The sequence below is a fragment of the Lepidochelys kempii genome, chromosome 8, assembly GCF_965140265.1.
Source record: "Lepidochelys kempii isolate rLepKem1 chromosome 8, rLepKem1.hap2, whole genome shotgun sequence".
Taxonomy (NCBI): Eukaryota; Metazoa; Chordata; order Testudines; family Cheloniidae; genus Lepidochelys; species Lepidochelys kempii.
Genome location: NC_133263.1, coordinates 85,437,214 through 85,452,898, shown reverse-complemented (window position 1 = coordinate 85,452,898; position 15,685 = coordinate 85,437,214).

Below are 15,685 nucleotides of genomic sequence, written 5' to 3'. Positions count from 1 at the left end.
GTGCAAGCAAAGTGGGTATTTATATATTCAAGTGGCCAGCTGGATGCAAGACTGCCCATTCACACATTCATTCTCAATGGGAGCTGCTGAGTTCTCAGCACTTTCAAAAATATTACATCAAAAACATATGAGCTTGTACATAGAACCACCCAGCTTAAAAGTCATTGCCACGGCTACATGACAAGTTATTTTGCCGTATAGTATGTTCTGTAAAATATGTATGACCTCATTTATTTTTAGCACTTCAGTTTCGATAATAGCCTTTTAATAATATCCACAGTCTTCTAATTGTTGGCATCATTATAATCTTATAAATGAACATGTTCTATGTGAAATATGCTGAACTCTTTCAGAAAATATTTATTTTTCCTGGTAATTGAAATGTTGCTTTGCTCTTTGCACTGTGTGGGAACTATCTGTATAGAATGGTATTTAAAAGTCTGGCTGAATTTTTATTTCCTTTATCCTAGCTGTGAAGAGTTCCTCATGCCTATTTTCTGTTTCTTAAAGATGCCATAAAAAGGGCAAACTCAAACATCCAGTGTTTTCATATAAAATGCCATTCATCACGTGATTCTACCCTTCATTTTTTTAATATCATAAATCATTACTGGACTAAATCTTGGAAATAATCTCAGAAACACCTTGTAGGCATTAGAACTAAAAAACATTTAAGAAATATGGTCTCCAGACTGCCAAAGATATAACTTCTTGTCCTCAAAATAGCTGATATTTCTTTATGGATTTTTTTCACTTTTTCTGAATGAATATTAGATTGCTAAATGAATTATAACTTTTTCTCATTTTTGAAAACCCCATTTCTTTTAAAGTTTTCATAGTCTAAAAATATTGACAGCTTTCAGTAAGGCAATATATCTCATATTTGGAAAGGAAATTTCATATTATTAATTTGATCTTCCAATGCCCTATATTACAGAAGAAGGTTTAATTATACATCTAACTCCTACTCACCCATTTTGCCATAGTTTCATTACATTTTTATTAAACATATGGCTTAAGATACAAATACCTTTATCTTTATTTTAAATCCTCACTGAGAGTACAATTAGGCAGTTGCAATGCAAGTTCCTTCATGCTGCTTCTCCCATGTCCTCAACCTTGACCTGGCTAGACCATAATCCAGAGGTGGGCAAACTACGGCCTGCAGGCCACATCTGGCCCGCGGGACCATCCTGCCTGGCCCTTGAGCTTCTGGCCGGGGACGCTAGCCCCTGGCCCCTCCCTGCTGTCCCCCCTCCTCCACAGCCTCAATTGGCTGTGCCACACACGCTCTGGCCTGCTGCTTCTGCCGGGCAGCATGGCGGCGTGGCTGGCTCTGGCTGGGAGGTGGGCTGTGAACTCCTGCTGCTCTGAGCGGCATGGTAAGGGGGCGGAGAGCGGGGTTGGATAAGGGGCAGAGGGTCCCAGAGGGCAGTCAGGGGATGGGGAGCAGGGGGGTTGGATAAGAATCATAGAATCATAGAATAACAGAGTTGGAAGGGACCTCTGGAGGCCATATAGTCCAACCCCCTGCCCAGAGCAGGACCAATCCTACCACCTCCCTAGGTAACACAGTGTTTCACCACCCTCCTAGTGAAAAAGTTTTTCCTAATATCCAACCTAAACCTCCCCCACTGCAACTTGAGACCATTGCTCCTTGTCCTGTCATCTTCTACCACTGAGAATAGTCTAGAACCATCCTCTTTGGAACCACCTTTCAGGTACTTAAAAGCAGCTATCAAATCCCCCCTCATTCTTCTCTTCTGTAGACTAAACAATCCCAGTTCCCTCAGCCTCTCCTCATAACTTATGTGTTCCAGTCCCCTAATCATTTTTGTTGCCCTTCGCTGGACTCTCTCCAGTTTTTCCACATTCTTGTAGTGTGGGGCCCAAAACTGGACACAGTACTCCAGATGAGGCCTCACCAATGTCGAATAGAGGGGAACGATCACATCCCTCGATCTCCTGGCAATGCCCCTACTTATACACCCCAAAATGCCATTGGCCTTCTTGGCAACAAGGGCACACTGTCGACTTATATCCAGCTTCTCGTCCACTGTCACCCCTAGGTCCTTCTCTGCAGAACTGCTGCCTAGCCATTCGGTCCCTAGTCTGTAGCGGTGCATTGGATTCTTCTGTCCTAAGTGAAGGACTCTGCACTTGTCCTTGTTGAACCTCATCAGATTTCTTTTGGCCCAATCCTCCAATTTGTCTAGGTCCCTCTGTATCCTATCCCTACCTTCCAGCATATCTACCACTCCTCCCAGTTTAGTGTCATCCACAAACTTGCTGAGGGTGCAATCCACACCATCCTCCAGATCATTAATGAAGATATTGAACAAAACCGGCCCCAGGACCAACCCTTGGGGCACTCCGCTAGATACCGGCTGCCAACTAGACATGGAGCCATTGATCACTAGCCATTGAGCCCGACAATCTAGCCAACTTTCTACCCACCTTGTAGTGCATCCATCCAGCCCATACTTCTTTAACTTGCTGACAAGAATACTGTGGAAGACTGTGTCAAAAGCTTTGCTAAAGTCGAGGAATAACACATCCACTGCTTTCCCTTCATCCACAGAACCAGTTATCTCATCATAGAAGGCAATTAGATTAGTCAGGCATGACTTTCCCTTGGTGAATCCATGCTGACTGTTCCTGATGACTTTCCTCTCGTCTAAGTGCTTCAGAATTGATTCCTTGAGGACATGCTCCATGATTTTTCCAGGGACTGAGGTGAGGCTGACCGGCCTGTAGTTCCCAGGATTATCCTTCTTCCCTTTTTTAAAGATGGGCACTACATTAGCCTTTTTCCAATCTTCTGGGACTTCCCCCGATCGCCATGAGTTTTCAAAGATAATGGCCAATGGCTCTGCAATCACATCCGCCAATTCCTTTAGCACTCTCGGATGCAACGCATCCGGCCCCATGGACTTGTGTACGTCCAGTTTTTCTAAATAGTTCCAAACCACTTCTTCCATCACAGAGGGCTGGCCACCTCCTCCCCATGCTGTGCTGCCCAGTGCAGTAGTCTGGGAGCTGACCTTGTTCGTGAAGACAGAGGCAAAGAAAGCATTGAGTACATTAGCTTTTTCCACATCCTCTGTCACTAGGTTGCCTCCCTCATTTAGTAAGGGGCCCACACTTTCCTTGGCTTTCTTCTTATTGCCAACATACCTGAAGAAACCCTTCTTGTTACTCTTAACATCTCTTGCTAGCTGCAACTCCAGGTGTGATTTAGCCTTCCTGATTCCATTCCTACATGCCCAAGGAATATTTATATACTTATCCCTGGTCATTTGTCCAATCTTCCACTTCTTGAAAGCCTCTTTTTTGTGTTTAAGATCAGCAAGGATTTCACTGTTAAGCCAAGCTGGTCGCCTGCCATATTTACTATTCTTTCTACACATCGGGATGGTTTGTCCCTGTAACCTCAATAAGGATTCTTCAAAATACAGCCAGCTCTCCTGGACTCCTTTCCCCCTCATGTTATTCTCCCAGGGGATCCTGCCCATCAGTTCCCTGAGGGAGTCAAAGTCTGCTTTTCTGAAGTCCAGGATCCGTATTCTGCTGCTTTCCTTTCTTCCTTGTGTCAGGATCCTGAACTCGACCATCTCATGGTCACTGCCTCCCAGGTTCCCATCCACTTTTGCTTCCCCTACTAATTCTTCCTGGTTTGTGAGCAGCAGGTCAAGAAGAGCTCCGCCCCTAGTTGGTTCCTCCAGCACTTGCACCAGGAAATTGTCCCCTACATTTTCCAAAAACTTCCTGGATTATCTGTGCACCGCTGTAGTGCTCTCCCAGCAGATATCAGGATGATTGAAGTCGCCCATGAGAACCAGGGCGTGCGATCTAGTAGCTTCTGCGACTTGCCGGAAGAAAGCCTCATCCACCTCATCCCCCTGGTCCGGTGGTCTATAGCAGACTCCCACCACGACATCACCCTTGTTGCTCAGGCTTCTAAAATTAATCCAGAGACTCTCAGGTTTTTCTGTAGTTTCATACTTGAGCTCTGAGCAGTCATACTGCTCCCTTACATACAGTGCAACTCCCCCACCTTTTCTGGCCTCCCTGTCCTTCCTGAACAGTTTATACCCATCCATGACAGTACTCCAGGGAGGCAGGGAGTCCTGGGGGGCAGTCAGAGGACAGGGACAGGGGGCAGTTGGATAGGTGTGGGAGTCCCGGGTAGCCTGTCAGGGAGCGAGGGTGTGGATAGGGGTCGGGGCAGTCAGCGGATAGGGATCAGGGGGGTTGGCTGGGTCAGGGATTCTGAGGGGGGCAGTTAGGGGGCGGGAAGTGGGAGGGGGTGGGTAAGGGGTGGGGGCCATGCTCTTTGGGGAAGCACAGCCTTCCCTACCCGGCCCTCCATACGGTTTTGCAACCCCCAGTGTGGCCCTCAGGCCAAAAAGTTTGCCCACCCCTGCCATAATCTGTAGATGTAACATGTAGTTCAGACACCATGGTGTCCAATTCTGGTCTAACTTTCACCAGAGTAAATCAGGAATTTCTTTGTTATAGTGCAGGTAAGAGAAAAATCCAACTCGATATGATCTTGATACTGAAGAACCAATCCTATTACATGACTTTGATTAGAGAGATTTTCTAATTGTTGGCATAATTATAATCTTATAAATTAGCATGTTTTACGTGAAATATGCAGAACTTTTTCAGAAAATATTTATTTTTCCCTGAAATTGAAATATGGTGTTTTATGGCAGCAACATGATTTTCACGGGTAGTCATCAACATGTAAGAAGTGAATAAAACCCATGAAAATTGTCACTCCTGGGGCCCAAATCCTGAAACATGTACACAATTGAGTAGCGTTACTCACCCAAGTATCGGAGGGGCCTCAGTACATGTTTGCAAGACTGGGTCCTAAGTCACTAGTGACTTTGGGCCACACTCGTTTGCTCTATTTTTATTTTGTTTGGGCAGTTGTGGTGGTGGAGGTGGGACCTGGAGTCAGAAGCAGTTGATATCAAAATGCTTCACAGGTCTAGCCCCTCCCCCTCCCAAAAAATCTTCTGTTCGGTCCTGCTGGCAGGGTTCTTAGCTCGTTTTATTCTGGATTTCCCATAAAGTGTCTCTTTCTAAAGAGTATATTTTCCTTACAAAAGAGCTGGTCACCAGATCAAAAGAAGGAATCTGCATAATCTATTCTAGTATTAGTAATTTTTATTTGTCCTATATGACGAATAAAATGGCCAACAAAAGGCAGTTGCTGCAGACAGTAACTCGGGGCCCAATCCTGTAAACATTAAGGCGCATCAGTAATTTGATTCACGTGATTTGACTTGCTTCAGTGCAACTACTCTTAAGAGCAAAAGTACTCATATGCATCTGTGTTTGCAAGACTAGGACTTTAGGGATGTTCAGGGTGGTTAGTTGGACATTCTTAAAAAAGAGAGTCACTTAAATGATTCATTGTGAAGCACCAGCAACAGGAAAAGCACTATGCTGAAGTTCAACCCCCCTTTTACAGTTCAGTTATGGATCAAAATCACAAAGAGCACTTGCACTCACAGCTTTCATTCCTCAAATGCTATACTTATTTTTTTTTCCCTTTTTTATTACAAAAGAGACAAAAAAGGACAACAAAATAGTTTAAGAGACGCCAGCACTTGAAATCTAGTCAATTTCTATAAAATGAGTTTAAAATAGTTTCAGGGCCACCACCAGTTTTACAATCCCATTTCTCTACTTTTAAAAAAATTTTTCTCTCCCCAGCTGCAGTCTGAAAGACCCACCCAAACTATAGGGGACAGTGACTCTAAAGGGTAAAAAGTGCAACTGACTACACAAGCACTATACAGTGTTGTAGCCCCAGACAAAGCACTGTCAATCGATCAAAGTAAACAAATTAGAGTTAGAAAGAGAGAGAGAAAGAGAGAGAAAGAGAGAAAGAAAGAAACTTTTTCCCTCTTATCTCCTCCATTTATAGTAACTCTAGGTGCCTCAGATATCTAATACATACGTTCTTGGACTGAACCTTTGTGGAGTAATTAGTCCTCTCTGTAATTCTCTAGTACAAGCAACAAAGTGACCAGCAGAAGAAACTTCAGCATATGTTCAATTTAAGAGCAATAAGTATAACTTCCACTGAATTACTGAGACAACAAGACCATTGGCTTTGATTGTTTCCCCATTACTTATTTGCTTTTTAGGAGTGGCCTTCTGTCTAATTATCTGGCAAGACCTGGTTTTCAAAAAAATTCATACAAAACAGAGCGAAATTATGCTCAAACACCAAAGGAAACCAAATTATTAAGCAATCTGTTTCTCCCAGCCAGTGCTTGATCTTGCTGATTGTGTCCTACCTATGACCTCAGAAGGGATTTAGAATGGAACCCTCATGGTTCAGAGACAGAATGGCAATGGGTGGGTCAAACCCAGAAAGCAGAAGTTAAATGACACTTGTCTCGGTCACTAATTTAAAAACAAAAATGAGGATGCAGAAATTCCAAGAATGTTTATTTTTGATAGCAATAAAACTGCATTATTAGTATTGACTTGTTCAGAATATCTAATCTGCTTGGGTGCCTAAAGTTAGGCTCCTACAGCCATATTTAGGCAAAAAGTGCTGGAGACCCAGCAGCTGCCATTGTGGTCGGTCCAGTCTCTATTTACAGGCATGCATCCATTTTAGGTATTTTTTCTCATTTAGACTGGAGCACAGTTGAATCCACTTTAAAAGGGGAAAAGTACAGATGAAGTGCAGGCAAACTATCTATTCAACTGGCTTACTAATAAAACAACTTAATACAGATGAGTAAGTAGAATGAAAAGTATCTACAGATTTTATACCACCAGTGCCATAACTACTGACATGTTCAGAAAACTGCACGTGTACAGCTATTACTCTAAAACAGGGGTTTTCAACCTTTTTTCATTTGCGGACCCCTGGAAATTTTTGAAAGGAGGTGCAGACCTCTTTGGAAATCTTAGACATAGTCTGTGGACCCTATGGGTCCACAGACCACAGGTTGAAAACCACTCTGCTCTAAAAGATAACCTGTGACCTACTGGTAGTGCATGGCAGAGTTATGCAGGACACCTAGGTTTAATTCCTCTTCCCCCACTTTTGCTTTCTAAACTGAGATAGCAAAGGTGTGGCTGGCATTGTTCAGTGGTGACTTTGGTACCAATTAATGAGTAAAGTTTTGGGTTCCAAGAGGAGTCCTATTAAGTTTTCCTTACCCAGAAAGAAGATGACTGAGAGATATGTAGAGCAAAGAAAAACAGGAGAATTATCAAAGTTCTAACAGAAACCCCAGGGAAAAATGCACACAAAGGCTGAAGTAGCTCAGTGCAATCATTGCTGCAAACAACCATAGCAGAGTCAATCGCGTAACAGTCTGGTCCATTGCAGTTCTGCCTCCTTTTTCTAAAGACATCAGTCTGTAGCATCTTCTAAAAAGCAATCTGATAGAGTTATTGACATCACTTTCTTTCTTTCTGGTGCTGAAGTACATTTTTGGCTTTGTTGCTTTGTTTGCTCAGTTTGTGACTTTGGCACCAGCTTATAACTGCTTATAGCATTACAAGTCCGTGCAGAGTCTGACATAAGCCAACTCAGCCTTAAGTATAATTTGCTTTGAAACAGTTTTCAAAACTGCTTTAGTGAGTCTGATATAGTTCCCAAAGGGGTAGTGAACTGCATTAGTCAGACTGCGTTTGAGCTTAACCCCCATCCCCAGCAAGGCTCAAATGTAGTTCTGTAACATGCATGCAACACAATTTTAAAATTGCATAGTGTGGAGATAAAACATGCTGTACAGTTTTAAATTGTTATATTAGTTAATATAGTAGTGAGAGACTTAGAGCAACAGATGCCAGCAGATGGTTCTCCCCTGGAGTAAAAAGAAACTGCTAATGAAAATTGTCTTATTAGGTGCCTTGCAGGAGTGTAAACGCAAATATTACTGAAGAGTAGTAGAAGAAAGAGGCAGGGCTGATGCTGATTAGTTACCCCCCCCCACCCCAAAGAATAAGAATCGAGAACATCTGCTTCTTCGGGTAGGGTAAGAAGTTGCTCACAGCTCTTTGTGGGTGGAAAGGGAAATGCAGAACCTAGCATACCTGCATCTGTCTATGCTTTGTCACTGAGTATCCAACCATGTCTCTTTTATTATTAGTGTTGTCATCACATGAGCAACTGAGGTGATAGAGGACTAAGGTCTGGTCTACACTAGAGTTAGGTCAATCCAAGGCAGTTTACATCGACCTAACTATGGAAGTGTTTACACTTAACTTTCACTCCCACCAACATAACTGCCCCACTATGCTGACTTAATAATTCCACTTCCATGAGCGATGTGGAGTCAAGGTCGATGTAGTTAGGTCGACATAGTGTCAGTGTAGACACTGCGTTACTTATATCGACTGTTACTGGTTTTCTGGAGCCATCCAACAATGCCCCACACTGACGTTACAATCGATACAAGTGCTCCTGCTCAGGATGCACACCACTAACAAAAGGCGCAAAGTGTAGACATCCACAAGTGATGTAATTACTGCGGCAGCTGTATGCTGATGTAAGCTAGATCGATTTAATTTTGTAGTGTAGATATGGCCTAAGAGATGAAGAATAGCGTCTTTACCTCACTTGAACTAAAACAGAATATCTGGGTGGACCTGTTAATATATTATTATGCTGCCACAGATATTTTAACATTTTCAATGAGAAATTCTCAGTTTAAGCAATAATTATAGAAGATCCCCTCTCTATAGTGACAATGGAAAATGACCATTATAACTATTATTTGTGGCAGCAATTTAAACAAAAATGTTGGAGGGAAAAAATAATTAGAATAAGACACGCATGCCTGACACTGAAAGAAAGATAGTTATGCTTAATACATTACAGAAATTGTTCAAGAAAGAACCTGGCTTATCTGTCACATACAGTACAGTACATGCTGGCTCCACAAGAAAGCCCACTGGGTACAGGACAGATTCCAAGTGTCTGTTAGCAGGAAATCTAAGTTCCAAGAGGACAACATTCCCCATGGAAAAGTACACAAAATAAAATGCCTTCCAAGTTAAGTCTAAGAGAACCAAATTAGAGATGGAAGAGAGTAGGACTTCATCAGTGTATGAAGAGGAGGATTACAGAATATTTGCAGCACTAGATTCAGGGTGAAATGTTCAAAACCACTTATGTGACTTAAGACCCTAAGTCTCATTTTCACAAGTAGGAGTTAGGCTCCTAAATACGAAGATATTTAGGCATTGCTGTGCTTAACAGTTAAAGGGATTTTGGCTCCTAATTGCCTAAAGTCCTTTTGAAAATGAGAATTAGGCACCAAAGTTAGTTAGATGTTGCAACACCGAGTGTAACAATGCCTAAATACCTTTAAAAATCTGTGCCTTAGTAAACTTAAGACTTAGATGCTTGCAATTTAAGATTGTTTTGGAAATGGCACTTAGGTGCTTTTGAAAATGTTACCATCTGTTTGCATATGGGAACCATTTATTTAACAGAAAGCTTAAAGATTCACTTTGGCCACAATGCCCACAAACTTACCCAGCATCATCTTAGATAAGAAGACAGCGAGTTCATAAAAACTATATATTCAAAAACCCTCATCAATCAAAAGCCCTTAACCTGGCACTGTCCACTTGGTTCACCAGTGTGTCTGGTCTTGCCTGTATGTACTAGAAACTGTCCTTGAACCTCTGATGATCATGCCCTCTTTGACTGTAAGACTTAGAGGGAACGCATATTTATGTGGATAATGTGTTGAACTGAGATGCAGGACAGCTGGGTTTAATTCCTGGTTCTGCCACAGACTTCATGTGTGCGCTTGTGCAAATTATTTAATCTCTTGGGTTAAAATCCCTGGCAAAACTGTTGACTTCCATAGGGCCAAATTTCAACTTGATGTCATGGTTTCCTATTTGTAGGTTTCCCTCACATGGGACACAGTGGAGATAAATTATGTACTATACATGAGATTCTTTTAGAAATGAAAAAAATTCCTTGTGGCAGGGACTATTATTATATTTGTGTCCTGTATGCTGAAAAGCATAGTTTGTTTATAATATATGGGTTTATCTAGATCTTTAGGCCATTGTCAAAAGCTCTAAAATGAAATAAAAATCCGTTATTAAGTCAGTAGCTGCTCCCAATATCCTAGGCCAGAAAATAACCAACCACAGCATATCAAACCGAATAATTAATTCCCTCCCCCACAAACATCAGACCATACCTTGCTCCTCCATCCCTTCAAACCTGGGTATATTTGCAAGTCTGGCAGTGTGCGCAACAAATTCAGGGTATATTGGAGCAGAAGGTGGAACAGGAACCAACGTGGAGGGCCCTCATAGAGAATGCCGTGCGGACAGCTTCCTCTCATTTATACTGAGGGAGCTCCAGTTTGAGCACCTCCACTAATCACAGGTGTGGCTTGTCAAGTAGACAAACTGAAGCCACACAGGACTTTGTGTGAAATGCAAATCACGGCACATTGATGTCACTTGCTCTTGGCAAGAAAACAGGGCTTATCAGGTGAGATGCTGCATTTTACGTCAGCTTCATTTTCTATGCTGCTTTAAAGTGTAGTCCTATGTCGAGTGCATTACAGTAGTCTAATCTCATGGTGACAAAGGGATGAGCCACAGTAACAATGCTAGCGTGTGAAAAAAATTCTTCAAGCCGGACAAAGATGGAAAAAAGCCTTCCACATCACTGCTATTATATGGGCATCTAACGGCATCTGGGTATCTATTACCCTCAGTATATTAACTTAAGTAACAAATACCAGATACACCATGAATCAGGAATTGTCTTCTAGTTTCATCTGCAAGCCTACAAGCATCATGACTTATTCAGATTGTGCTTCAACCAGCTAGCTCTCACATATGCCCAATCTCACCCAGACAAGCTGTTCAATAGCAATGGCTGGATCACATAAGACTGAAATATAGACTGAAATATAGGTTGTTATCAGTATACAGAGATGACCATACCCATTCCTCCTCACTAACCTTCCCAATGGCACCATATACACGTTCAACAAGAGCAGGACAGGACAGACCCTTCTAGAACTCGATCTATATAGGTGCTGTCATATAAAGACAATTGCCCAAGACACTCCTCTGGAAAGACTCAGCAAGGATGGAATGGAGTCACTGAGAGTAGCTCCATCCACACTTGTTACAATCCACAGGTAAGACAGCAGCTCATGATCAGCAATGTGCAATGCAACGAGGACACCAGCTACTAACACAATTGATGCAGTCTTTGATGTCGACCCAAGTCTGTACTGAGACCGACATGGGTCAAGATAACTGGAGGCATGTAAGCACTCAGAGTTGTCTTGTCCAGTCTTTTCTATAATCTTAATAAAAATTGTAGACAGTGATTAGACAGCTGGCTGGATTAGCAATGGCAGTATTGGTTTCTTGGGTGGAGACTGCATAGCAACTTCCATGAGAGAAGTTGACCACATGCTTATCCTGAGGGCTGCATTGACTACCTCCACAAGCAATGGACTCTGTCTTCCCCACTTTCGACTAGCCAGGAAAGACATGAGTCAAAAAAATAGGTTGTGGTATGATATTAGTGGGATTAGTTGCAGAGTATTGTACTCACTGTGACTAACGGTGGTAGAACTGGGAATTATATGATTAAGAACATAAGAACAGCCCTACTGGGTCAGAACAATGGTCCACCTAGCCCAGTATCCTGTCTTCCAACAGTAGCTGGTACCAGATGCTTTACAGGGAATAAACACAACAGGGCAATTTTTGAGTGAGCTATCCTATCATCCAGTCCCAGCCTCTGGCAGACAGAGGACACCCAGAGCATGGGGTTGAATCCCTCAACATCTTGGCTAGTAACCACTGATGTACATAACCTCTATGAAATTATCTATTTATTTTTTTGAATCCAGTTATACTTTTGGCCTTCACAACATCCCCTGGAAACAAGTTCCACAGGTTTGTTGCCGGCACCCAGTGCCGAGAGGCTGAACAACAGCTTGAGTTGGTTCGTTACCCGGTGTGCTACACCCAATAATCACAGCGGGGTGGAGAAGCAGAAAAGTTTATTTGAAGCTTCAAAAAGGTACAGGGAGAATAAAATCTCAAATCCTGCACAACAGAGCAGGAAGTTACACAGGCTTTTATACATCCTTTTTCCCAGCATACTTATCCAATAGCAAGCTGCTCCAAGTATCCATATAGCCAGCCAATCCAGTTCCCAGCTAGTTCCCTGATTCTCTGTATCATTTGTTAAACTATACATAAAGCTGCTTTATTCAGCATTGTTCTTCCATATCTCCCCTGTTTGGCCTTGCTTAGTTTCAGGCAGTCTGACTCTGCAACATACTGTTGCAGATTCTCAGCATAACTGCTGTGTGTGCCTCCAGGCGGGGGGGCCAAGGACACTTGGGCCTAGCACGCAGAGCTGCTGCGAGTGCCTCCAGGCAGGGGGGGGGGCAAGGACACAGGGGCCTAGTGCGAGGGGGGCTTCATCGACACTTGTGGTCTTCCATCCCCTCGAGTTACCTAGTGGCCATGCCCCAGTGTTCCCAACAACTCCCCCCTTTGAGAACACTCAACAGCCTTGGCTCTGAGTTTTCTCACTTGGGCTACTTACATTGGAGATATTAACTCGACGGCAAGTTACATTTCCAAACCCCTTTTTTGTGGTAAGATTATTTGTAAGTGTTTCCCTAAAAGGGGAGGAACCATTACACCCACACCGTTGGCCTCCCCTGTTGGTCTTTATCCAATACCCATCAGCCCACTGTGTAATAACACAGGAGCTCTTTCCCACAGGATGCCCATAGGGATCAGATTGGTTTCGGGTAAAACATAACACTCCCTCAGTGAGTACTGCAACTGAATACTCCTGGTCCTGATAGGTGGCTTGCTGTAAAGAGGTCTTGTTCCAGAACGGTGAGTCCGTTCTTTCCTGCTCTTTGGTGGTGGCTAATTCTGCTAGGGTCAAGGGCAGCATAGAATCATAGAATCATAGAATATCAGGGTTGGAAGGGACCCCAGAAGGTCATCTAGTCCAACCCCCTGCTCAAAGCAGGACCAATTCCCAGTTAAATCATCCCAGCCAGGGCTTTGTCAAGCCTGACCTTAAAAACCTCTAAGGAAGGAGATTCTACCACCTCCCTAGGTAACGCATTCCAGTGTTTCACCACCCTCTTAGTGAAAAAGTTTTTCCTAATATCCAATCTAAACCTCCCCCACTGCAACTTGAGACCATTACTCCTCGTTCTGTCATCTGCTACCATTGAGAACAGTCTAGAGCCATCCTCTTTGGAACCCCCTTTCAGGTAGTTGAAAGCAGCTATCAAATCCCCCCTCATTCTTCTCTTCTGCAGGCTAAACAATCCCAGCTCCCTCAGCCTCTCCTCATAACTCATGTGTTCCAGTCCCCTAATCATTTTTGTTGCCCTTCGCTGGACTCTCTCCAATTTATCCACATCCTTCTTGAAGTGTGGGGCCCAAAACTGGACACAGTACTCCAGATGAGGCCTCACCAATGTCGAATAGAGGGGAACGATCACGTCCCTCGATCTGCTCGCTATGCCCCTACTTATACAAGGGGCATGTCAAGGGGCATTCCCGTTTGGGGGGATAGTGGAGTTGGAGCACACACCCAGCAATCAGTCTGGTTTGTTAAAGTAGCAACATGGTGCGCAAGCAAAACAAAGGAGTTATGCTCCCGATATGCACAATTTGGAAATACCAATACAAAGAATAACAATGTTACCCAATTTAATTATTACCAGAGTCTTCCCAACCCAGGGTCTCCAGTACCTGGGTGGGCCCATTTTAGCATTAAGGTGCCCGCTATTTGTGTCTTTTAAACAGTAGCTTTAGCCCGAAATCGTCACTAGATGAGGAGTCAGCAGGTTGGACAGTCCACTGTTCTGCCTTCAGACGAGAGTGATGGATCCAGTTCTTGTGTCCCTCGATCTTTGCCGCTGTATGGGAGATCAGCAGGACGGTATAGGGTCCTTTCCACTTTTCCTGGAGAGGCTCGTCTTTCCAGGTGCGAACAAGCACAGAGTCACCGGGCTGTAAGGAGTGAACAGGAGAGTCCAAGGGGAGAGGCTGGGAATCCTTGGTATACCTGTGAAGAGACAAGAGAACAGCAGACAGGGAACACATATACTGTGACAAAAAAACATTACCCAACTCCCATTCCCCTGACAGAACCGGGGTGCCATTCATGGGCCATGCCCTTCCAAACATAATTTCAAAGGGACTGAGCCCTAATCTACCCTTTGGGAGAACGCGGATACGGAGTAGGACGAGGGGCAAAGCATCAGGCCATCGCAGTGAGGCTTCTTGGCACACTTTTGAGAGATGCCGTTTAAGGGTCTGATTGGTACGCTCCACTACCCCACTGGCTTGCGGTCTCCAGGGCGTATGGAGTTTCCAGGGGATCTGTAAGGCATGTGAGATGCTTTGAATGATTTTTGATGTGAAGTGTGTCCCGTTGTCAGATTCCATCCACAGGGGGAGTCCAAAGCGAGGAATGATCTCCTTAACAAACTTGAGGGCCACTGTCCTGGCAGTGCAGTTACGGCATGGGAAGGCTTCTGGCCATCCGCTGAACCGATCCACTATAACAAGGAGATATTTGAACCCTTGGGTCCGGGGAAACTCAGTAAAGTCTATTTGCCACACTTGTCCAGGGCCCGGAGTGGGTTCTAGGGCAGCTGGTGGCACAGGATGTCCCGGTCGGGGGTTATTCTTTTGGCAGACTAAGCAGTCCGCTTGTACCTGGGCAGCCAGGGGTCGGAGTCCGGAAGTGATAAAGTATTTTCCCATTAGCTGAATAAGTGCTTCCCTGCCAGCATGAGTGGTTTGATGTAGTTTCTGCAGCACTGGCCGGATTAGGCCCTTTGGTAAGAGGACCTTCCCTTCTGGGGAATGGAGCCATCCCTCCTTTTCCCGGAGACCGAGTTTGTCAGTTAGCTGTCTCTCCTCCCCAGAGTACTGAGGGGTTGGAAGCTCCCCTACTGATGGGATAAGGGCATGCATATGGGCGTTCTCAGCCTGAGGGGATGGCAGGGTGGCAGCATGCTTAGCCTCTCTATCTGCCCGGGCGTTACCTCTGGCCACATCTTGATCCTCCCTTTGATGGGCTTTACAGTGTACCACCGCCACTTCCGAGGGGAGTTGTACAGCTTCTAGGAGCTGGAGGATTTGGGGCCCGTACTTGACTGGGGAGCCTTGGGCTGTCAGCATTCCCCTTTGCTTCCATAGGCCAGCATGAGCATGCAGCACACCAAAAGCATACTTTGAATCAGTAAAAATGTTGACCCGCTTTCCTTTTGACAGTTCAAGTGCACGGGTCAGGGCTATTAGTTCGGCAAGCTGGGCAGAGGTCCCAGCAGGCAAACCTTCAGCTTCCACAGTGTCATGGAGGGTCACAACAGCATAACCCGCCCTCCTTTGCCCATCTATTACAGTACTGCTACCATCAGTGTACCACTCATAATCTGCATTTGGGAGAGGTACATCCTTTAAATCCGGACGGCTGGAGTACTGGACATCTATGATCTCTAAACAGTCGTGTTTCTGTTCCTCTGTTTCTGGCAAGAGAGTGGCTGGGTTAAGGGAGGGGCAAGGCTGTAGGGTGACTTCAGAGTTCTCTAACAGCTTAGCCTGGTACTGAGCAATCCGAGCCTGGGTGAGCCAAAGC